Source organism: Trichosurus vulpecula, chromosome 6 (genome assembly GCF_011100635.1).
Source record: "Trichosurus vulpecula isolate mTriVul1 chromosome 6, mTriVul1.pri, whole genome shotgun sequence".
Taxonomy (NCBI): Eukaryota; Metazoa; Chordata; class Mammalia; order Diprotodontia; family Phalangeridae; genus Trichosurus; species Trichosurus vulpecula.
The window spans coordinates 237,361,303-237,377,106 of NC_050578.1; the positions used below are offsets into that span (position 1 = coordinate 237,361,303).

Below are 15,804 nucleotides of genomic sequence, written 5' to 3' on the forward strand. Positions count from 1 at the left end.
AAATCTTTGAGAAGATAATGTTCTTTTATTTTTCAGAATACATCAGAGTGTGGAATAATTATACCAAAGTTTATTAGAAATTTTTGGGTTAACTTTTACTATCTACTTCCAGGTTGCTCTCTAAAAAAGTTTATATCTTTATTTCTACCAACAATTAAATTTTGTATCCATTTCTCCAAAACCCAACCAGCATTAAACTCAATTTCTTTTTGTTATTTTGATAGTTTGATGGATGTGAGTTTATAACTCCAAGTTTTTTTAATTTTCATATCTTTGATTACTAGTATGATCAAACATATCTCAAGAGAAGAATAACATATTTCAATAATTTAATAATAAATGTCCTTTATTAATCATATATTTATTTTCTATGTACTTATGTATAGTCGTGTTATCACCTTTGATGGAATATAAAGTCCTTCCGAACAGGGATTGTTTTTTTTTTCTTTGAGTGTCTAGTACTCAACTGATTGAGGGATAGTCAAGCCAATCTGCCCAACCCCCTAATAATTCCTTTTAACTACTGAATAGAAAAATAACAACCCCCCCTTAAAATTGATAAAATTAGAATATCTGACTTTATTCCATCTTTTTCTTAATTAAAATTGGTGTATAATCCAAGTGGAATTAAGTTAAGATGCATGCCATAAGGTATGGATACAAAGCCATTTACTGCCAAACTTTTAATCAATTTTCTCAAGGACATTTCTTAAATCAATATTTCTCTTTCTCAGTTTAAAAAAATCTTTAGGTTTAGCAAATGCTAATATTTTGAATGCATATGGATGGGCATCTGTTAATCTAATTCATGATCCTACTTTTTCTTTATTTTTGACCAATACCAGAAACTTTTGAAAATAAAAATTTTGTACCATGCTTACAAAGTGATCAAGTAAGACCAGCTTTATGAGGTCCCTTACCTTAGCATTCCTTTGATATTCTTGCTTTTTTTTTTTTGCTTTAAATTTTGTTTTATTTAATCCAATTTAGTAGATGATTAACGTTTTCCACCAACTCGGGGCGCAGAAACTTTGACAGGCTTTACAATTTTTTGTTTAGGTGCTGCCTTTGTAGGAGCCTTAGCAGCAGATGCAGCTGTCTTCTTTGTTGCTTGCTTAGTTTTTTTGCTTCCTTGGCAGCCCTGATGGCTTGTTCTCGTTGGGCCTTTCAAACTTCAGGTTTCTGGTTCCTCTTGGCCATTATATCAGCAAGAGAAGCCCCAGTGATAGCCCTCTGGAATTTGACAGCGCGGCGTGTCCTTTTCTTTTGAATCTCTTCCGACTGTCCCTTCTTGTGCTTTCTTCTATACAGGACAGTCCAATTGATCTGCCGGGGGTTCCTCTTTGAAAGGAATGCGGACTCGCATTTTGCATTCAAAAATTGGAAAACCTTCCAGTCCGTACGGGCGTAGCGCCTCCCGTGACCCGGGTAGATCTTGTACCCGCTGAAGCTGCACAGCTCGACCTTCATGGCTGCAAGCCGGCCGAAGATGGCGAAGAGGAAGAGAGATTCTTGCTTTTTTTTTAATCTAAATTTCAATATGACTTTTATCAATATTCATAGAGAAACCACTTGGTATTTGGATAAGCATTGTAATCAACATATAAAATAGTTTGAGAATTATTCATTTTTACTATGTTAACATTAAATATCTCTCCAATTATCCCATTTTTCCTTTAATTACATCTCTATAGTTTTACAATTGTCCTTGTGCAGGGTGAGCATATTTCTAGGTAATCTACTCCAGTAGTTCAAAAGTTCTGTGATCTCATCAATGAGTTTATTTCCTCCCAAAATGATGATTTCAACCCAGTCATGGTTACTCATCCTCAAGGTCATGTACTGTCATATACCCACAAGAATGATCCACCTCATGATTGACTAGAACTCAGTGCATATACCATGGGGCTCTGGTCTCAGCAACTCCCCTTAGGACACTGAGGGCTTCACACCCAAATCAGTTTAGTACCTAGTAAGTAGACGCTTTAGGCCTATTTACAAACAAAGATATAATCAGGCTTTCCCACCTACACCCACCTGAGTCCTGTTGAATGGTTGGGGAAGATCTTTGATGACCTTAATACGTCAGTCCTGTTGATGAGTCTCCCCTTACTCCATTGCTTATTTGATATTAGTAATAAGAGAGCCATAGAGCATATTTTTTTGAATAATATCTTTCAAACTATTTTGTATGGTATTGACTTAGGTGTGGGAAGCGGTGGGTTAGAGTAAAGCTGTTAATTTACTGTTTTGCACTACTAAATCCAAAACTTGCTCTGTGGTTAAAATAAAATAATAAGCTCAGTCAACCTTTATTTTCTATGCTTTTCAGTCAAGTACATCAATGCATAGATGTGGAATAGCATTGTGAAAGTCAGCCAGTTCTCTTATGAATCTCTCTTCCAGGGTCACCTTGATGCTTGTGGAGTTTTTTGTTTTTTGTTTTGTTGTTTTTGTTGTTGTTGATGCTGAGTTGTTTCAGTTGTGTCCCATTCCTTGTGACCCCATTTGGGGTTTTCTTGGTAGAGATGCTGATGTGGTTTGCCATTTCCTTCTGCAGCTCATTTTACAGACAATGAAACTGAGGCAAACAAGGGTAAGTGACTTGGCCGGGTTGCACAGTTAGTAAGTGTCTGAGGCCAGATTTGCCAGATTCAAAAGGAAGATGAATCTTTCTGAATCCAAGCTTGGCAATCTACCCACTGCATCAGCTTGCTGCCTATCTTCAGAGGTTATCTTTATAAAAATTTTATATCAGTAGAAAAGTCAGCATATGGGTCTCTAATTACTTATATGGTTGGTATTCGGAGGAGGTAAGGGGTATAAATTCCAAGGTTTGTCCAAGTATTTTGTAGCCTCTCTTCTTTCATATACCTGGAGAAGGAATCCATCAAAACCTGCAAATTGTGACACTTAATGAAACTTAAATCTAGCCCAGTTGCTTTTTTTCATTTTGGTTTTCTTCACTAACATTTCCACTTTCTCCCTTAGAACATGGAATAGTGCCATTAAGAGCTCTCATATTCAAGGACAAAATATCTTGATGGAAAAAATAGTTTGTTCTAAACTTTTATTTGCACATCATTTCCATTTTGTGTGTTTATTGTTCTGCTTTCAATTTCACATCATAACACTTATTCATTACTGTTCCCTGTTTTATGAGACTGTAGTACTCCTCTTCTACCAAAGTTAGCGTTCGTAATAATTAGCACCTACCTTATAGAGTTATTCTGAGGATAAAATGAAACAATATATCTAAAATGCCTTGTGGATTTTTAAATCCCTTTATGAGAGGAAGCTATCATACTACCATCCATCTCTAAGAAAATGCAGATGATTTGCAGCTCTAAAGGTTTTTAACTTACGTATAATCACAACTTGACAAGAAGATGAGGTAGTTGATGGATGGAGCGATCACTAGGTTCCTTGGGTCTCTTGGCTTGGCAATTGATTTATATCAGTTAAATTTCTTTGTGTAATTGTTGTAAGCAGTAGTGATATCCTGATATACAAACTGTACGGGACAGGATTTTTAAATAATAGGAGAGACATCCTTAGGAGAAACAAAGTAAATTTTTTCTACAAACCTTGCAAGATTTGGGCACACCTCCATAATGGAGGAGGCAAGGTAAAAGGGAACCTGCCTTAATTTATACTCTTAATGAAAAAATTCCCACCCACCTCTATCCCTTCTCACCATTGGCTGGGAGGTGGGCTTACAGTCTAGGCCGAAAACTACACAGAGGACCAAGGTTGATGCGGTCCATTCAGGTTTTTCCCTATCAGAACTCAACTGCCAGGGTGGCATCTGAAAGTCCAGGAGAAGAAATGGGATGGGGGGTGGTGGTGAGGAGAGACCTTCCTGGAGCAGAGAACAAATGGCTCACAGGAAGTTCATTATCTGCTAACATCTGAGAGAGAGAGGGGGAAGGGCATGCCCACAGCTCCAGGCTGACCTTCCAGAGTCACAAGGCCAAATCCCAAAACCTCTCCTACTCCCTTAGACATACCCTGTGAAGTCTTCACAATTATCCATCCCATTCAAAACCTTCACAATTTTTGAATGTCATAGTAAATGGAATCTTTCTTTTAGTGATGTTTCAATCATCTTTGTTGCTAGTGAATAAAATGTAAATGATTTATATGGTATATCTTTATATCTTAGGACCTAACTGAACTAATTTATTAAATCTATTTTTATTTCTCAGAGGCAGTTGAATTTGTTTGGCTACAGTGTCCTGTCTTCTGATAATGATGTTTTGCATTTTTTTTCATTTCCAGTACTAGTCATTCTATTTTTTTTCTTTCCTGACATCTTGGCAACTGCCAGAATTTCTAGTACTATGAAATATTAAAACAGGAAAAGTGGGTCTGGTTGTTTTGTCTCAGGTTTTGGTGTTCGTGTGTGTGTGTGTGTGTGTGTGTGTGTGTGTGTGTGTGTAATCCTTACCAGGTTTTCCATTTTGTTGGCTATTGGCTTGCCATAGATATTAAAAAATATATGTTGAGAAAGAATCTCTCTCTCTCTCTCTCTCTCTCTCTCTCTCTGTATATATATGCATATATATGTATGTATATGCATATGCATATAAACAAACACATGTATTATTTTTAGTTTTTTGTCATGGGTAGCTATTTGATTTTTTTTTACCAATTGGTATTGTTGCATCTATTTATGAAATCACATGACTTTAAAAGGACTTTTTGTATATATTTTTTATTATACTCAAAGGTTTTCTGATATTGAACAAACATTGAAAGCTTCTTAGCAATGATGAATGAAAGTTTATTGTATTTTTCTAACAACTAGTTCTTCATTTAGAAATATTGATTTTCTATTAGGAAAATTAGCCCACTATTTGCATTCCAAATAATATTTTTAACAGTTTTTAATGGCCATGCCACAATTGCCTATTAAAAAGTATTGGTAATTACCATCTTCACATAATTTTATGAATAATTTTATAATATAAGCATTTTTTGTTCTTGGAAAAATTGAAAGAGCTCATTTGTAAATCTGTCTACTATGTGGGTTTATTTTGTGGTTTTTTCCCCCATGAGGTATATCTCTGATGAACTTTTCATAACTTCCTCCAAGGTTGGACTGTTTAAATTATTCATTTCCTTTTCTGTCAATTGGGATAATTTATACCTTTATAAATCATCTATTTCTGTTATATTTCATAACTTATTGTAATATACAAGTGAATAATCATTAAAAACAATTTTCTTAGCTTCTTTTATACCTTACAGTTTAACTGCTTTCCCCCCAGGCTTTTTACCCAGATGTTTTGTTGTCCTGTGGACATATCGTCTTCTGAAGCAGAAATTTGGCAGCGAGATCAGAGTACATTTTTCTTGGGTTGAGTAGTACAGAAAAGCATTTATGTGATGCAGTGTTAATTATAATCACCCCAAAATTGATGAAATCCTGTTTCTTTCCCAGTACGAGAAGTTATACCCAAATGGTGGGAAACTCAGATGAAGAATCAAGAGTTCTGAATAATTAATAATTTTCTTTGAATAATTGCTTAAATTAACATGAAATTTCTGCTATACTTTGCTAACCTGAAGTTGAATGATGAAAAGCAATGAACAATGTTATAAATAGCATCACATGGCAGAGTGGAAAGTGGGCATCCTTTAAATTCTAGAAGTCCTGGTTTCAAGTTCCACCTGTAACATACTATCTATGTGACCCCAGGCCAATCGTTAAGTTCTTGTAATGGTAATCAGGTTAGAGTTTTTTGCTGTTGTTCTCTTAGGTGCCTTTAATGAATCTGACCTTTGTTTGAATGGGGCAGGTAAAGTGCAATCTTTTTTGTCTTGGAATATTTCTCAGCACTAAGACAATGGAGAGTCATTAAATTGTAAATGATGTGGTAGTGGTGATAAGGTTAAAGAAAATGATGAGATTATGGAACCATAGGTTTTTAGGAGTGCTCAAGAACCCCAAAATACCAAAACACAGAGTCCTGCCAAATGAATTCCACTCAAGCCTTCTCACAACCAAAGAAAACAAAGTTTATTAAAGATTCGCCATATTGGGTAGACTCTTAAGGAGCCTGAGCATTTGTGATGCTGATGTCAGTGGACCAGATTAATCTGAGTTTAGGTAGATTGAATCTGAGCACCTTCATGGAGGTAAGATGGAGCTTATATACAGAAAGATTGTGGGAAGGATTAAGGGATGGTCAAGTAGTCTAGGGTAACTAGAGGAGGGGTTTAGGGAGGGTCTTGAGGAAGAGTGTAAGGAGGATCTTGATGGGACTGGGGTGACTAGAGGTCAAGACTCCAGGAGTGAGATTGAGGGTGGGAAATAGCTGAAGGCCACCTGGAGATAACAGACAATACAGGGCTAGGCTATTTTAAGGGTAACAAAGATTTGGGCCTAGCCATAAGGGGAGGCTTATGGCTTTAGGTGAAGGCCAGATCAAGTGGGAAAATTCAAGGAGAGTTCAAGGGGATTCCCAGGTTCAAGGGGTTTCCTAGAGACTGTACCCCAACACTGGTGATTTGAGAGTTTTCCCACACCCTAAATGGTGAGCCTGGAGCCCCCAGGGCTCTGAGATGGGTATATAAGATCTGAGGTTGGCATTTTGTTTTGGGGTGACAAGGGTGACAAGACTCTGGGCAAGCTGTTGAAATATCACACCCACCCTCTCACTTTGATAACCCGGATATATGTCAATGCTTCTCTGGTAACTATGAATTGTGATTTGAATCAGACAAGATTTTTCTGCTGACATTTGTAATTTTTGTTTGTATTTGCCCTGCAGTTCAGGGGGCTGATCCTTTCTCCCTGAACTAAGTGAATGATATATACATATTTAATTAAACCGAGATTGTTAACTCCTTAAAGTTGCTTTCCTTAGAAAAGCAGATCAATGAACCTGTTTTAGCAGCCCTTCTGTGTGCTGTTGTTGTTGGTCTTTCACCCCCACAGTAGCTGCTAGCCACATTGCTGTTACAATTCTCAGTGCTCCTACGTCATGTTCTAAGGGAATAAACTGAAGAGAAGTCACTTCTTTGCTTTGGTAGAGGGAGTTTCCTCACCAAGAGCCATCTGTATCAATAAAATCACAGATCTGATTTAAAAAAAAATTCTTAAAAAGGCTAAGGTTAACACGTCTTCTGTTTCATCATATCACATTTTCATCATATTGAAAGGTAACATGGTAGAGTAGACAAAGTCCTGGACTTGGAATTTCACTGATTTGGCTTTATATCTCTCCTGTAATGCTTTATTAGCTACATAATCCCAGCAGAGTAACTGAACTTCTCTGATCTTCACTGCGCACACATGCAAAATGTGGAGAGTAATGCCTATATGACCTAATTCACAGGTTTCCTACTAGTTAATACTTCATTTAATATGTGTTTCAATTATATTATTTAGGAAAATGGTTCTCTCTCTCTCCCTCCCCCCCATATATGGATATGGATATGGATATGGATATGGATTATAGACACACATATATACGTACGTATAAATACACACACATACACACACATATAATTTGCGAACATATTTGTGAGCATAAATAAGGTATAATATGTGGAAAGTGCATCCCCAAATTTGAAATGTTATGTAAATGTTAGTTATTATTACTAGTTCTGCTATGATTAACATTCTTAAAATAACATTTACAATTGCCTTAAGTAAATGGTAATCACATTGTTGTCACCAGCTGTCCATGCTGTTTCTTCTGGCTACTACAGAAATGGTTCCTATATCATCCACAAAATTCAAGGGACTGGATTTCTTAGAAATGAAAACAACCAAATGCTTGCTGAGCCCCTGATCATATTTATTTGAAGCCCGAGACGCAGGAACATTGAATCTACTTCTGTTGCTATTCCCTTACTGCCATCTTCTGACATGATATATGTTTACTGCTAAGGCAATTTGTCACCTCTCCCAAAGACACTGCCAGTTCTGTGCATGGGTTGAATTTCTAGGCAGACCTGAGCAGTCGGGGCTCTGCCTTCCATTGAACTACTTTCATTTTTTATTCATTCTCTTTCCCTGTTCTTTTCTCTAGTGAGAAAAGCTAGTTGTCTGATAAGCTGGCTGACAGTTGAGTTCATGGCATTGATTGGGGCCCAGACAATCAAGATGGAACTAAATTGGACTATTGGGCATTTTTATAATCCAGGACAGAGTCCATTATGCGGAGGGGGGAAACTATAATGAGGAATACCTCTTTCTAATGATGGAAATGCAGCCAGTTGAAGGAATGGGAATAGGATTAGGAGACTTTCCAGAACCATGAACCAGGAAGACATTTGATTTGAATAAAAATGATTTAATGGTAACATAACCCTAGTGTAAATAATTTCCCCCATTATGCCCTAGAGACAAATGGCAAAGATATTCGCTAGAAGCCCAATACTGTGCAGTATGACATAAATCTGATTATTCTTAATCATGAATTCTGTAGAGTACTAATGCATTAATGATACACAGAGGATATAATAATAATGAAAATAATAGTAATTCACATTTATAAAGCACTTTAAGGTTTATCATTAATAATAATAAAGAGTAATGTAACCAGCAAGCCAGGAAATCATTGTCAGGAATATGGGGCTCAATTTCCCAGGACTCTTATTATTGTCTTTTGCCTTTCCACTTGCTTTCCTTCTTATGACTTAGAATTTGTGGGCTATATGTGTACAATTTAGAGAATGAACTTGAGTGCTGAGTCTTTGTATTTGGTAGCTGTGTAATGGTTAATAGTATTTCTGTGATCCAAAGGCCATTTGCATCATGCCATCTTACTCTGTCCTCCCAATTTTTGATGTTCTCTCCCTCCTGTAAATACCTTTTGTTAATCTGTATAGGTAAATCTTCTCTTTCCTAATGGAAGATAAACTCCTTGAGGGCAGTGCCTGTTCTCTGAGGGGGCTTTGTTTGTTTGTTTTTTTACTTTATTCCCATGGCACCTGATGCTTTGTATATATTAGATGCTTAAGAAATGTTTGTTGAATTGGATGTTATTGAACTAATGGGATTCTTCTTTCCAACTCACTACTCAGGCTTTGCATTTCCCCAATGCCCCATTCATTTTCTCTTTAATGAATCATGAACACACCTTTTAGGCAGAAATAAAAATGCAATAAAACTCCTATTTGATAGAGAGAATCTGGGCTTCCCACATTTTCTGATTAGTTGCTGCTTAAATGTGGGACTCCTGTTGGTTTGAATCACTTATTATTGAAAACCTTTCTAAAATAAATGAATGTATTTCCCTGCCATGGTGAGTAGACTGAACATGACTGAATGTATGTTGATTGTGGATTTTGTAGGGGATTGTCATCAAGAGGCAACACCAGCTCTATTGCCTGGCTCTGTAGAGATGAAAGGGGTGTGAGATTCAGGGAAATGTTTGATTTCTACCTTCTATTCTGAAAGTTGCGGTGAGAATTCATTTTTCACATAGGGGCTAGGTGAAATATCCCTTAGAGTTTTTCATCAACAAATGTCTTCTGATTCAAAAAACCCTGTATCATCTCTGAAAGTATTTTTGAAAGATTAATGCTAATTATAAATGTATCTCTTTCATTTTCTGGTAAATTTTGTTTTTACATTATAGGATCAGAAATTTAAAGCTGGAAGGAATCTTAGAAGTGATCTAATTCAATCTCTTATTTTATAGGAGGAAAATAGGGAATAAAGGAGAAAGGAGGGGTGAGAAAGGTAGGGAAGGTTAAGAATGGAAGGGGAAAGGGAAGAACAGAGTGAAGGAAGAAAGGAAGAATGAAGTGAAGGACAGGGGCAAGTGAGGGAGAAAGAAAACTTCAGAAAATTAATCAACATATCAGCTATATCTAATGGTACATACAATGATTCCCACCTGTAGGTCCTCACTTCTGCAATGAAGGGAAAGATTAGCATTTTCTCATATCTCCTGCAGGCATAAACTTGGCCATTACAGTTACTCATCTTTCATTTTTTCCATGTGCCTTGTTGTAGTCATTTTATATATTGTTCAATTAATTAGGCTTACTTAGCTTTGTATCACTTCATGTATGTGTGTGTGTATATATATATATATATATATATATATATATATATATATATATATATATATCTTCGCATGTACTACCTAGTCTCATATCCATCATTAGAATATGAATATCACATCATATTGATGCATCATGGTTTATTTCACCATCCCCTAATCTCCAGACCTCCATTTTGTTTTCAGTTCTTTGCTACCAGTAAAAATAGTACTATTAATATCTGGATTGTATCATCATCATCATCACCATCATCATTTATTGTTAACAGGGTAAGGTTTGTAAAGAGCCATATAGATTGTCTCATTTTTTCTTCACACCAACCCTGTGAGGTAGGTACTATTATTATCCATATTTTACATGTGAGAAAATTGAGGCAAAAAAGGAAGTTAAAAATTCACCAGGGCACGCTCTTAGTAAGTAAAGCAGCAGGAACTGAACTCAGATCTTCCTAACTCAAATCCAGTACTACTATCTCCTATACTTCCTAGTTGATCCAGTAGGAGATATTTCTTTCTATCTTAACAACTGCTTGGACCATAAGCCATTAAAGAGATCTCTAGGTTCAAAGTTAGAGAACCACTTTCTCTTCAATGTTGTGCCAAGTCTTAGTTTTTGATTTCAGACAGATTACTTTAAAACCACAACAATAGAGAAAACCAACCCTTTGAAAAGACAATTAATATTCAGTTCTATTTGTATGACAGGAAACACAGGCATAAATGTATGTGATGTAGCTAAACCTAATGGTAGTATCTAACATTTATAAAGCATTATAGATTTGTGAAGTGTTCTACATTTGATCATTACAACTACTATTACCCCCATTTTACAGATGAAGGAACTAAGGCTAAAAGAGTTTAAGTGACTTTCCCAGAGTCATATGGTTGATATTTCTCTGAAACAGAATTTTAAACAAGATTATACTTACTCAAGGTCCAGCACTCTACCACTTAGCAATATTTCCATATATTGAAATTAATTATCTCCACTATCATCTAAATTCATCATTTGTTATCCAAATATTTGGCATGAAGTGGACACAACCTAAAATGGTAGTGTGTTTATTTTGATTTTGTTTTCCTTATTCAACCTCTCTTCCCTTCTCATACTCACCTGCCCAACACCACCATAACCAGTTATTTTTGCAAGAAGAGAATGTCAATTGAGGTGTGTCTGTCTGTCTGTGTGTCTGTGTGTGTGTGTGTGTGCACATGTGTCTGTGTGTACATTTAAGCAAATAGATATATTGAGGGATATATGGACAAAAATATTAAAAAGTGGAAGTCCCAAGGTTACATTCGTACATACATACATACATACTAAGATAAGTCATTTTATTCCTCTGTGTTTTACACAGGTTTGCTACATTCCTGGAGTAGTCTCCCTCCTTAACTCCATCTCTTATTATACTTTCCTTTCGTCAAAGCCCAAGGCTAATATTCTTAGTTATTTGTGCCTTCTCATTCTTGAACTTCAAATTATTTTGAATCTGCTTTGTGTTCCTTCTTGTGCTTGAGTTACCTTCTCCAGAGGATGGAAGCACCTTGAGGCCAAAGGTTATTTGATTTTTCTTTTCCTTTCTATCCCAGGCACCCAACAAAGGACCATGAGCAAAGGTGTAGCTTGATAAATGTTTGAATTCAATTTAATTTTATTTTATGGAGGGTAGAAGCAACCTTTGTAACAAGCCAGACCAAACTCTGAAAGTCCAGAAGGATGCAATTTGCATCTGTTGCCATCAGAGAGATAAGGATTTATCACCAAATATATGTCCTTATGGAGAAGAGCAAATGCAGGCTCAAATCAGGTGCTTCAGTATAAAATTACAGTTATTCTGATTTATGAGTGATAGTCTTCCAAAGGTGAGAAGGAAAAAAAACCATGAATTTCAAGATCACAATGTAGTCTGGCACACAAGGCTGTCTGCATTTAAGAGATGGGATTGTATTAACTGTAAATCCTAGTATGGGCTTCAGGGAAGCTTGTTTTGTTTCCACTGGGTAGAAAGAACAGACCAAGTCTTTGGTTTACAACATAATTTCTAATGATGTTCAACATCTGGCTAAAAAAAATATAGTTGCTGCTGACTGAAACAACAAGAGATCTGGGTCAAGGCTAAATCATATTTGTAAAGCAATATAAGGCCATGTGCTGAAGCCAGTGTGCATTTGCTCTGCCATGTGAACTCAAGGTTCTCAGTGAGAAGGCTTCTTAGCTGATGGTTAAGGGACTGAAGATTATGGTACAAAGACATGTTGAATCATGGTTGAAAGGGATTACTGGCATGGCAGAAAGGCATCTTCAGAAAATCCTGTTGTTATTGGAAAAAGTGGAGAAGTATACGGAGGACAAGAAAGACATATATGATATTTGGAGAAACCTCTGGAATTGGAAGACTATCTCCAACTCAGAGCTTTGGGTGTTATGAAGGGCTTGGCTCCCAAAAATCTTGTGAGGGGAGTTGTATGATTGTAATTATAACCTTTTTACGAATATACATTAGGTTCAGAAATAGTAAGGGGTTTCCTTAACAGGATTATAAGAAACTCAAGCTTTAAAAGGAATACATAATTCCTTTCTATTAACTGGTAGAGTTTGAAATTCAGATCCTCTCAACATTTTTCAAACAAAGCTTCAGCATGCTTTAAATATATGACATCTTACAAATAAATTAGTGAATCGATGTTATTTTCTTTTTTTTTGTTTTTGTTTTTGCAGGCGGGAAGGCAGGGCAATTGTGGTTAAATAACTTGCCCAAGGTTACACAGCTAGTTAGTGTGTCTTGTGTCTGAGGTAGGGTTTGAACTCAGGTCCTCCTGACTCCACAGCAGGTGCTCTACTTACTGTGCCACCTAGCTGCCATGATGTTATTTTCTAACAAAAGGAAATACATACCTAAAACTGAAATATCTAAATTTTGAGTACCTATCTAAAGAAAACTGGTTCTAAATTGGAAAAATTACTAAGAAAAATAACACTCTAAGCTTATTGTAGGAACTACGTGGCATGGTGAAAAGAGTGCAAGGCCTACAGTTAGGAAGGCTGGTCTTCCTGAGTTAAAATCTGGTCTAGCTGTGTGGTCCTGGGCAAGTCACTTAACCCTGTTTACCTCAGTTTCCTCATTGTAAAATGAGCTTGAGAAGGAAATGGCAGACAACTCTGGTATGTTTGCCAAGAAAACCCCAAATGGGGTAAAAAAAATCAGAAACGAAAGTTCTAGCCAATTTAAAGACTAAAGGGGACACGTTGTATTGGCAACCAAAAATGGGCTCCTTAGCACTTAGTCAACAAGTGCCCTTGACTAGTTTGGCTTTTTCCCCTGAACTGAATGCTGTTTGTATGTTGGACTGGAGTAAGCTTGTCGGCCCCTTCACCTTGCTTCCCTTGCTTAAGCTGATGGAAAGAACCTGTGCTTTCCTGGTCAACCCCTTCACCTTGCTTAAGCAGATTGAAAGAACCTGTGCTTTCCCCGGCGTACCTTACACCCCCGCAGAAGCTGGATGGTTAAAAGCAGCTCCCGTTGGAGCCAGAGGCTGCTACAGCTATAGCTACAGCCATAGCTACAGCCGCAGCCGCAGCCGCAGCCGCAGCCGCAGCCGCAGCCGCAGCCGCAGCCGCAGCCGCAGCCGCAGCCGAAGCAGGAGCTGCCAGTAGCAGAGCTGACCTACGGGAGGAAGCTGAACAAAGACTTCAGGCCAGTGGGTAATCTTTTTACCATAGAGGGTGAAGCATGATTTTGCTTTACGCAATCATGCTTCTCTGTAGCCTCCTGGTTACTCTTGTAAGGCGTACTTATTGGGCCTGGAAACTTTTCATTAATATGTCAAAATGGGGATGCTGGTTCATGGGTTGGTTACTGTGGAGCCTAAATATATGTTTTGATTCTTCTGCCTTTTACTTTGAGAGTTTCTTATATCCAGCAGTTCCGAACCTTTCAGACATGTTTATGTTCCTCTTTGAGATTATAAACTCTGCCCTCCTAATACACACGTATAATAATTAACCACTGGCAGCACCAACTCCCAACTTCATTGGGAGGCATATGGTAGCCCCTGGACATTTTCTTGAGGGTCATGTTGTAAGCTGGCCCATGGGTGTATGTGATGATGTATACTGAAACATCAGTAGAGTGGAGAAAATGGTGTAGATAGAGTATTTGTGTAATGGAGAGTTAACCAAGGAGAGGAATTGGTTAATGACCAGTCTGTGTTTACATGGAAGATCTAGTTACTGAATGAATTTAGGGACAGAGGGGTGTTTGATTCTTGGGCAATACTGGGATGTGTTTTAGGTCTTCAGGGTATGGATTCCAAGAGATTTCAGAGTTCTTCCTAAGGAGAAGAGGTATATTTTATAATCATAGCCATAACTACCATGAGGTGCCTATAGCTCTGATGAAAGGAAGGGAATTTAGAGGATGTGGAACGTGAATCAGGCATGGTGTGAATGGGTCAGTCAATAAGCATTTATTAAGCATCTACTATATGTCAAGGGATACAATAAAAAAGAAAATCTCAAGGAACTCACCATCCAGTGACAATGACAAACCAGTAAGCTCTGCCACTGCAGAGGCTAAGGCTGATGGCACAGTGGATAGAATTCTGGGTTTGGAGTCAGCAAGGAATGATAAAGTCTTGTTATTACTGTCTCCAAGCTCCAACAAGTCAGGATCTGTAAATGGTCCTTCTATGCTAGGACCTTTCACAGATAGAAAAGTAAGCAAGAAAGAGATGTTCAATTGATGCAGCCTTCATAATTTCACTTGAGTTCCTAAGGCAGCCTCCCTAAACTAACTAGAGCACATCTATGGCTACAGAGCTGAAGGAGGATCAAGGGCTTGAACACAACATGTTCAGACAAATATGGGGCTTGTTCTGTAAATGAAATTCCCAAACTCCCCTAGAGACCTGCATAGTTCTCCAAACTTGATATAATACCAATAGACATACATGCTTCACAGCCTTGTTGAGATGGGAGAGTGGAGTTCCTAGCAACCCTAAGTGCAAAATTCCCTTTAAAGATGCTCCAAACTTTAAGGTTTCTGGATTACAAGTCTGGAGAACCATATAGGTTTCTATTGGATCTAGAGAATCTTACTTCAATACTCTAGAAATCTCAGCTTCCACATACAGTAGCTAAGTAAGTCAATGGAAGAAGGGAGTGTTAAGTAAAAGATAAAGAATAAACTCCATATATAAACAAGCAGTTTTCAGATGAAGAAATTAAAGCTATTATAGTGATATGAAAAAATGCTCTAAATCACTATTGATTAGAGGAATGCAAATTAAAACAACTCTGGGATACCATCCCACACCTATCCAATTGGCCAATATGACAAAAAGGGAAAATGATAAATGTTGGAGATGTGGGAAAATTGGAACATTGTTGGTAGAGTTATGAACTGATCCAACTATTCTGGAGAACAATTTAGAACTATTCCCAAAGGGCTACCAAACTGTGCATACCCTTTGATCCAGCAGTGCCACTACTAGGTCTGTATCCCAAAGAGATCATAAAAAAGGGAAAAGGACAGACATGTACAAAAAAATTTATAGCAGCTCTTCTTGTAGTGGCAAAGAACTGGAAATTGAGGGGGCCCATCAATTGGGGAATGGCTAAACAAGTTGTGATATATGTATGTAATGGAATGCTATTGTGCTATAAGAAATGACTAGCAAGCAGATTTCAGAAAAAAAACACGGAAAGACTTATGTAAAGTGATGTTGAGTGAAATTAGCAGAATCAGGAGAACGCTGTATTCTGCAATACAGTACC

The 15,804-nt window shown here is 37.3% G+C and overlaps 1 pseudogene; it reads right to left on the minus strand.

Annotated features, from left to right (window-relative positions):
* Positions 1–945: 945 nt before the first annotated feature.
* Positions 946–1,501, minus strand: LOC118854208 (annotated as a pseudogene).
* Between the last annotated feature and the right edge of the window lie 14,303 nt (positions 1,502–15,804).